The sequence below is a fragment of the Micromys minutus genome (genome assembly GCF_963924665.1).
Source record: "Micromys minutus genome assembly, chromosome: X".
Lineage (NCBI taxonomy): Eukaryota > Metazoa > Chordata > Mammalia > Rodentia > Muridae > Micromys > Micromys minutus.
In genome coordinates, this window is record NC_137970.1 from 34362433 (window position 1) to 34368829 (window position 6397).

Here is a 6397-nt window from a genome sequence, read left to right on the forward strand (position 1 = left end):
TTAATCCATTGTGGTCTGATAAGATACTGGGGGCTTTTCAATTTTTTTGTATTTGTTGAGGTTTTCTTTGTGTCTGAGAATATGGTCAATTTTAGAGAAGGCTTCTTGAGGTGCTAAAATCAAGGCATATTTTTTTTTTTTAATTTGGGTGAAATGTTTTATAGGCATCTGTTAGGTACATTTAAATCATATTGTTTGCTATTGAATTCCACACACAAATGATAAGAAACTTTAATGCTCCATATTCACCATTACACCATTAGTGTGTGGAGTTAGTTCAGTGTGCAATTTAAGCTTTAGTAATTTTTTTTTAACAAATGTGGGTGCCCTTGCATATGGGGCATAGATATTAAGAACTGGGATATCATCTTAGTTGATTTTTTCCTTTGATTAGTATGAAATATCTTCCTTTTAAAAATTATTCTTGGTTGTAGGTTTACTTTATTAAATATTAGAATGGCTACTCCAACTTGCCTCTTGAGTCCATTTGTTTGGAAAACCTTTGCCCAGCCCTTTACTCTGAGGTATCTGAGGTAATTAATGTCTTTTTTTTTTTAAATGGACAAACCAGTTTTATTTCTTTTTTTTAACAACTTTATTTTAAAGAACAAAGATAAATGTACAGATTTTAAGCATTTTTTTGCATAAAAGTATATAATACATTTTTGTCAGTACTTGTTTTTTTTTTTTAAAGGTTTGATAGTGTGATCAAGATCCCACCAGTTAAAACGAGCAAAAAGTACATGTAAAACAAGATGCAACCTGGAAATAGTCAAAGTTTTGATTAATGTCTATCTTTGGTTTTGAGATGTAGTTTTTGTATGCAGCAGAATGATGGATCCTGTTTTAGCATCCATTCTCTTATTCTGTGCCTTTTTATTTGTAAATCAAGCCCATTGATATCGAGAGATATTAAAGACCAACAATTGCTAAGTCTTATATTTCTGATGAGGATGTTGTTGTTGGTGGTGGTAGTGATGTTGTTGTTGTTGGTAGTGGTGGTGGTGGCACACGTGCAAGAGTGCGCATGTGTGTGTGTGTGTGTGTGTGTGTGTGTGTGTGTGTGTGTCTTACTTCTTTGTGTTTTTTTGGGTGTAGTTAATTTCCATAGGTTGGTGGGGTTTTTTAGAGTATCTTCTATAAGGCTGGATTTGTGGATATTATTTAAATTTTGTTTTGCAGAGGAATGCATTGTTTTTACTAGCTATGGTGATTGAACGTTTTTCTGGGTATAGTAGTCTGAACTGGTATCTGTGGTCTCCTAGGGTCTGCATAACATCTGCCTAGTCCTTTCTGGCTTTTATAGTCTTTGCTGAAAAGTCAGGTGAAATTCTGATAAGTCTACCTTTATAAGTTACTTGGCCTTTTTAACTTGCAGCTTTTAATAGTCTTTCTTTTTTCTGTACTATGAGTATCTTGATTATTATGTGGCAGAAGACTAGATAAAATACTCGGATCTGAAAAAGATATATCTTTACTATGATATATCTGAGTTTTATTATCCGAAAAAGATTTTCCAAACAAATAGACCAAAGAAACAAGCTACATTAACCATTCTGTTTTGGTTCTATCTATTCTGTGCTTAGTAAGTTTCTTGAATGTTTATAGGGCATCTCTTTCATTATGTGAGGGAAATTTTTTGAATGATTTTGTTGAAAATATTTTCTGGGACTTTGACGCGGAAATATCCTTCTATTTATATTAATCTTAAGTTTGGTCTTTTCATGTTACCCCCAGATACCTGTACCCCAAGAGTTTCTGGTGGTCTCTCCCCAGATAGTCAGTGGAGAGAAAGTTGGATCTCACCCATGGATTGAGGAAGGAGAGCTCTCCTGAATCTCCTCTGGGTTCTCAGCTTTCTGTGGGCAGACTGTGAGTCCTAGATCTTTTCTTTGACAATTCAACAGTATCATTTTCTTCTTTCATATCTTCTCTGTCTGTGATACTCTCTTCCATCTCTTGTATTTCATTGCTGATGCTTGTGTCTATAGTTTCTGTTCTCATACCTAGGTTTTCCATATCCAGGATTCCTTCAGTTTTGTTTTGTTTTGTTGTTTTTTTGTTGTTGTTATTTTGGTTGTTTTGGAGTGGGTTCTTTTCCAACTTTCTATTTAGAAAACCAAATCCAGGTTCTGTTGCCTCCCAACACCCTCCCCCACCCCATCCATAATTTAAATAAGTTAGAGATAGAGTGGTAGGAGACAGAACAGAAGGTAGGGAAGGAGAGATGAGCCCCACTACAGTAGCCTCAGTGCTCACTTCTTATCCAACTTCTTGGCTGCTAGCTTCTTATTTCTCTCACCTCCATGTTTCTTGGCCATGGGACTCTCAGCTCCTCCTAGGACCCCTGGAGTCATATGGACAGCGGTAGAGGCTAAAGCCCCATTGGCCAGGTCTCAGGTAGCCTCAGCCTTCCCACTACTGGTGCTACATGCACCCCCATGGATTTCTGTGAAGGACAGGCCGGGGAGCATACACTTCGTAGTTCTCCAAAAGTAGGTGGCCTGCCTCCTCATTGAGTGTAGACTCTGGGTTAGGGTGGATCACCAGGCACTTGATGGTCAGCAGCATATGTTGTATGCCCAACGCAGCTGTCCAGTCCCTCTTAAGCACATTGACACAAATCTCGTCATTGGGGCCCACATTTGGGAGGAAGATGTTAGGCAGGAAGTAGCCCTTGGGTGGGGAGGTAGGGAAATCCTTCCCCAGTAGAAGCTTCATATGGAACAGACCTCCGGCATAAGGGGCCCAGGGCACTCTATGGTAACCTGCAAGTCCATGAGATCCTCCTCATTGGGGAAGATTTTAATGTCATCAGGTGGGTCTGCCGTCAGTGTTGTCACCTCCTTGTACACTAGGCAGATGATGTGGGGAGGCAGATTCTCTACATTGGAGTTCATGACTTCAACTGACCAGGAGCAGGTCCCTCTGATCCTCTTCCTGCACTCCTCAGACATCCATCCAGGGTAGGGGGGCTAACTGCCAGCCGCTGTGGCATTAGCCAGGCCCCTGGGGCCCCGCTCTGACCCCCACTAACTCTGTCACCAGCGACAAAATGCCCACAATATTAAGTCTGCCCCACCATACTGAGCCCCAGTTTGTGTTTCAAAATTTGCTCTGTTTCCATTTTATTATTTCTATTTTTCACCTCTTTAATTTTATTTTCCTGTATTTCTGAGTGACTTATTAATTTCCTTTTTAAACTCATCTTCATAGTACTGGATTTAAGTAACTGTCTTGGGCTTCTCTCTGTTTGGATATACAGGGCTATGGTAGAATGTCTGGGCTCTTGTGGTACCTTCTTATCCTGGATCTTGTTGTTTGTGTTCTTTTCTTGACCTGTAGCCATCGGTCTTGACCTTGGTTCCTCCACGTATATGGGAAGGTTTGTGGATCAAAAATGGAGCATAGGAAACAGGGTGCCATCTACTGCTGTTAGCTGTGCTCTAGGGGTACTTGGCAGGCAGAAAATTAGGAGGAATGTGTCTCATATAGTTGTCTCTGGTACTGGCAGACCTCAGAGAATGCAAGCAGAGCTGTGAGCTACAAATGGAGAGCAGGGAACTGGGTTCAACTTACAGCTTTTGAGTGTGCCACAAGGGGACCTAGCAAGCAAGGGTTTAGGGGTGGGAGTCCTGGTTGGCTGTCCCTGGTGCTGGTAGATCTTTGTGAATGCACTCAGACTTCTCAGCTGGAAAATGGAATACTGGATTTAAATCTCCCTCGACATGAGGAAAAGAATGTCTGGGACTCAAAACTAGGATTTATATAATTATATTTTTTTCAACATAGCATTTTTATGGATTCTCTGAGAATTTCATATCATGAACCTTCATCACAGTCACTTTCCAGTCCTTCCATCTTCACTCCAACACTTGTTACCCCATCCCCCAAAACTAAGAAGAAGAAGAGCAACGAGACCAAGTCCAGTTTATGTTATCTATATGCTTGCATTGTCAAACTTTCAGTGGCCTGCCCCATAAATAGAGCTGAGTCTTTTCCATCCTGCACCCTTGCCAGAAGCTACTAGTCCTGCACCCTTTCCAGAAGCTGTTAGTTGCAGAGAGCCACACTTCAGCATCTCCATTCCACTTTAAGAGTGCTCATCAGTAGGCTCTCTATGCTTTTTCTGTTTTTGGAGGAGGGATGGGTTGGAAGGGGTAGAGATTGTAAGGAAACCTTCTATGTTCCTTCCTCTCAACTATGCATCTGCGGTCATCAGTCTCAGTAAAAGTAGCCTCCTTCCTCTTCACAATCAGGGAGAGCAAGGACCATGGTCCTCCACATGTTTTCTGATGACAACACAGATTACAAATATGGTCCCTGGCAGGAGTAAGACCAGGGACCCAGATAAAGTTCTGAGAAAGCAGTTTGGATCATGATTATTAACATTTCTTCTGGCTGCTGCACAGACCATGAACATCCACAATGACTTTGATGGTAAAAAGGGCCAGAGACATAAATTCAGACCCTGGTAGCAGTAGGACCTCAGATCCAGTGAGGCCCTCTGTTGTAGCACAGACCATGGATTTTCTGCACAGCCCTCGGTGGTAACATGGGCCACAGACATGAACATGATTCCTGGTGTGAGGTGGGGCATGGGCTGGTGTTTTTACCTCTTCCCACCTGGCAGAGATGTAATTATATTTTAATTAAGTTTTAAAAATGGCAAAATAACTTACCATTTTCATTTTTAATGTTATAATCTAAATATGCTATGTAAAAGCTAGTTTCACAGATTGTTATGAATATATGTCTTCTGGTGATTTCTAAGTTACTCATGAGGCTGAGTAATATTTTAACTGGGCCACAGGCAGCCAGGGTCTTAAGTCTTCAAATACCATTGTTAGGTTTTTCTATACACAACAAAGTCAAAGAAAAAGCAAACATACAATCATATTGAATTAAATATTAATATATAATCATGATATTTTAATTTTCTTTCTATCTATGATTTCTAGAATGACAGATTCAAATCAAACCAAAGATAATAATTTTCTTGTAAGAGAATTATATTTTTATATGAAAGTAAACATTAAACAGTATTTCTCAAAATTTATTGTACTTGAATTATTTGGAACATTGTTAAGAGATTAATACTATACGAAATTATATCAGACCATGTTGCAATATATGTGTTTTCCTAAGATTCTGGAATTATATGCAATAAAATTTTGTATAGACTGATATAAAATGCAAAAACCTTATTAAATGATCTTTGTAGTATTAGTTTCTTAGGTAATACGCAAGGTTATTATACATTTCCCTTTCAATATACTATATTAAGGTAACATTGTATATTTTTTCATGGAAAAGTTCTTTAGTTTTCACAGGAAAATAATTGAATTATGAACCATTAAATATAAGTCAATAAGTCAACACACAATCTTTTTTTTACCATTTTGCCTTATTTTTTTAACTTTATTTTAAAAAACAAAGATAAATGTACAGATTTTTAAGCATTTTTGCATAAAAGTATACAAATACATTTTTATAAGGTTGTAATTAAGTATTTGTGGGTACATATACATACACATATGTATATATGTAACAATAATATAGGAAAAGAGGCTATTAATTTGAGGGGATAGGAGAGAAACTGGGAGGGGCTGTAGGAAGGAAAGGGGGATGTGATACAGTTCTATTTTAATTAAAATATATTCTTTTTTTTCTTTTTTTCTTGAACTTCATATAGTCTGTGAGTTGTTTCTGGGGTGTTCAGAGCTTTCTGGGTTTGGTATCCAATTATCAGTGACTGCATATTATGTCTGCTCTTTTGTGACTGGGTTATCTCACTCAGGATGATATTCTCTAGATGCATCCATTTTCTTAAGAATTTGGTTAAGTCATTGTTTCTGGTGGCTGAGTAGTATTCCATTGTGTATATATACCACAATTTTTGTATCCATTCATCTTCTGAAGGACATCTGGGTTCTTTCCAGCTTCTGGTTATTATAAATAGGGCCGCTATGAACATTGTGGTGCATGTGTCTTGTCAACACACAATCTTAAATGATCAATTTATTTGTTTTAAATAATTTTGGTAAATTATTTTTTTTAATTTCTTTTTCTTTTAATGGAGCACTTAAAATTAACATATTTTCCCCTGATCCTTGAGTTGAACTCTGTTAACCCTGTGATGATGTGCATATGCAGCCAATTCATTTTTCCCAAAATTAATTGTAAGAATGAGGAATCTAAATTCAGGGAAACATTTTCAGGTAAGATGGAGCAAACATTTCACACAGGTGAAAGTGGTGTTTTGAAATTAACATTTTTAGAGAAATCCTCTGAGAATTTTCTCTAGTTTAAGTATTATTGTTGGTCAATTCCCTTGATTTTGTATTTGGATAATGTGGATTGTTAGATATGAATGATTCCTAAGGTTTCTGACAAC

The 6397-nt window shown here is 37.8% G+C and overlaps 1 pseudogene across 1 annotated transcript; it reads right to left on the minus strand.

Annotated features, from left to right (window-relative positions):
* Nucleotides 1-2255: 2255 nt before the first annotated feature.
* On the minus strand, nt 2256-2900 carry LOC308414566 (ubiquitin-conjugating enzyme E2 S-like; annotated as a pseudogene). The gene has a single exon. The product of its transcript is annotated as a ubiquitin-conjugating enzyme E2 S-like (transcript).
* Between the last annotated feature and the right edge of the window lie 3497 nt (nt 2901-6397).